General features: G+C 41.3%; 1 pseudogene; it reads left to right on the forward strand.

Annotated features, from left to right (window-relative positions):
- The first annotated feature begins 334 nt into the window (after positions 1–334).
- On the forward strand, positions 335–1,300 carry LOC137759028 (olfactory receptor 2G2-like; annotated as a pseudogene).
- Positions 1,301–3,333: the final 2,033 nt, after the last annotated feature.

Below are 3,333 nucleotides of genomic sequence, written 5' to 3' on the forward strand. Positions count from 1 at the left end.
CCAGGAATACGCTAACAGAAAGTGTTAACTTTAGTTGGATTATGAGAAAGTGATGGTCCATCTTATTTCCCAAAGCAGATGATGGTATTTATTAGAGATCTACTGCTCTTTACTTAAGAGAGCATCAGAGAGGACAGCTAAGAGGTAAAGAGGGATGGCATTTACTTAAAATTTACAAAGTAGGAAAACAGATCTAAATCACTAGATGTAAACATAGCTTCTAAGTGTTTAAAATACAATACTTTGGGGGAAGGTGACATTGTCAATCACTTAACCATACATAATATGTCATCTTTCTCAGCTATAAGTCAGCTTTCTGGGACATAATTTGCACATGAGGATGCTGAGGATTACTAATGAGAATAACCTAACAGTTTTCACTCTGTTGGGGTTTTCTAATTATCCTCAGTTACAGAAAGTTCTATTTGTGATTACCTTGATCTTGTATTTACTAACCATTTTGAGGACCATCACTGTCATCCTATTATCTCATCTGGACCCCAAGCTTCATATACCAATATATTTCTTCCTTTTAAATTTCTCCTTCCTGGATCTCTACTTCACCATAGGTATTATTCCTCAGATTCTAGTTAATCTGAGAGATTCAGTTAAGTCTACCACCTATCATAGATGTGTGATTCAACTCTACATATCCCATGCACTGGGATTCATAGTGTGTATCCTCCTGGCAGTGATAGCCTACAATTTCTATGCTGCTATTTGCTGTCCTCTATATTATGTCTTTATCATGCACATTGACTTTTGTCACATCCCAGTGTCTTTGGCATGGTTCAGTGAGATAGATCCCACCATGGTATAGTCCACTCTCACCACGCAGCTGCCCTTCTGCAGTCATCACCAAGTGGATCATTTCATCTGTGAAGTTCCTGTGTTTATCCAGTTGGCTTGTGTGGACACCACTTGTGAGTGTGTGTGTTTGTGTGTGTGTGTGTGTGTGTGTGTGTGTGTGTGTGTGTGTGTAGCTCTGTGTGGCTGGTATCCTCTTTTTATAGTACCTGTCTCCTTTATTTTGGACCTATGGCTACATTTACCAAGCAGTTTTGAAGATCAAGTTGGCTACTGGGAGAAAGAAAGCATTTGAGACTTCTTTTCTCATCTGCTGGTTGTCACCATTTTCTATGGAACCATCATCTTCATGTATCTGCAGTCAGCCTAGAGTGGAGCCAAGGACCAGTGAATGTTTGTCTCCCTCTTCTACAGTGTGGTGACCACAATGCTCAACCCTCTTATCTATATTTTAAGAAGCAAAGAGGTTAAAGGAGCATTAAAAAAATTCTAGGGAAGATTCTGGGGATAGATCATTACATGATTATTTTAAAAATTTAAAGTGATACTGTGATGAAGATCTTTTATTTTTTTAATTTTTACTTTTTACAATATTTTCTTGGCCATGCTGTATGGCATGTGGCATCTTAGTTTCCCAACCAGGGATCAAACCCATGCCCCTTGCATGGGGAGCTCAGAGTCTTAACCACTGGACTGCCAAGGAAGTCCCAAACATCTTTTAATAGGAGCTTATTTATATCATTTTCTTACATTATCTTTTGGCTAATTACTTATACAATATTTAACATTCTGCTAAACCCTACAGAATATATTTCTAGTTCTGATTTTGTCATTACTCAGTAGTAGCATAAGGTGAATCATTTTCTCAAGTTATGCTTCAGTGTCTTTTCTGCAGGTTATACTATATATGTAGCATATGAAACTCTCTTTAGAAGATTAAGAGCTATGTAAAAATATTAAAATCATGTGTTCAACTAGACATCTCTTCCTTCCTACGTTTACCAATAATACCTTTAGTCTCTCAGCCTTCTATAGCTCCAGATGGACAGAAGACTTATTTCTTTGTATAAATGCATCTGGCATGGATATGCCTCAGGCAAGCTGTCATAAGGTCAAAGACTTTTCTTTCACTGTATGCTCCTTTCTCTTAGAATTTGGAAGAAATATATGGAGGTGTAAAAATAGCCTGAAGACAAAAGCCACACACTAAAGATGATGGGTAAGGCAGATGGAAGGAGCTTGGCTCTCTAAATGTGTACTGAACCAGTGAAACGCTGTGATCTGACACACAGATGCAGAATTTTCTGTGGAGTGAAAATACAGTTAATGCTTTGTTTTTATTATGACCCTATATAGTTTACATATAAATCTACATTTATACATATAAATGTGTTTTAAATATAAAGTTTATTTTCACCTTTTTGAGATTTTTCTCCCCAGATAAAATCTTATTCAAACACTTTTTCTTATTGATGCTAAAAATGGTATTTTAGCATAACGTCATTCTAAATGAGCTTTTCCTCTACTATTTCCTTTATGAGAATGAGGAACTCTTCTATCTTCATTCTGGAAATTTTTGTGTGAATGTATTGTGGTATACTTTCTTTTCAATTTATTTTGCAAGCTTTAAATTGTATAGGCTATTGTAGGCAAAAAAGCTTTGTGAGCGGAGCTTCAAGATGGCGGAAGAGTGAGACGTGGAGATCACCTTCCTCCCCACGAATACATCAGAAATACATCTATATGTGGAACAACTCCTACAGAACACCTACTGAACGCTGGCAGAAGACCTCAGACCTCCCAAAAGGTAAGAAACTCCCCAGGTACCTGGGTAGGGCAAAAGAAAAAAGAAAAAACAGAGACAAAAGAATGGGGACTGGACCTGCTCCAGTGGGAGGGAGCTGTGAAGGAGGAAAAGTTTCCACACACTAGGAAGCCCCTTCGCAGGCAGAGACTGCGGGTGGTGGAGGTGGGAAGCTTTGGAGTCATGGAGGAGAGTGCAGCAACAGGGGTGCAGAGGGCAAAGCGGAGAGATTCCTGCACAGAGGATCGGTGCTGACCAGCACTCACCAGCCTGAGAGGTTTGTCTGCTCAACCGCCGGGACAGGTGGGGGCTGGGAGCTGAGGTTCAGTCTTCAGAGGTTGGATCCCAGGGAGAGGACCAGGGTTGGCTGTGTGAAAACAGACTGAAGTGGACTAGTGCACCACAGCTAGCCGGGAGGGAGTCTGGGAAAAGGCCTGGAACTGCCAAAGAGGCAAGAGACTTTTTCTTGCCTCTTTGTTTCCTGGTGCTCAAGGAGAGGGGATTAAGAGCACCACCTAAACGAGCTCCAGAGGCGGGCGTGAGCCGCGGCTATCAGCACGGACCCCAGAGACAGGCATGAGACGCTAAGGCTGCTGCTGCAGCCACCAAGAAGCCTGTATGCAAGCACAGGTCACTATCCACACTGCCCCTCCCGGGAGCCTGTGCAGCCCATCACTGCCAGGGTCCCATGATCCAGGGATAACTTCCCTGGGAGAACACAT

The sequence above is a fragment of the Eschrichtius robustus genome, chromosome 2 (assembly GCF_028021215.1).
Source record: "Eschrichtius robustus isolate mEscRob2 chromosome 2, mEscRob2.pri, whole genome shotgun sequence".
NCBI lineage: Eukaryota > Metazoa > Chordata > Mammalia > Artiodactyla > Eschrichtiidae > Eschrichtius > Eschrichtius robustus.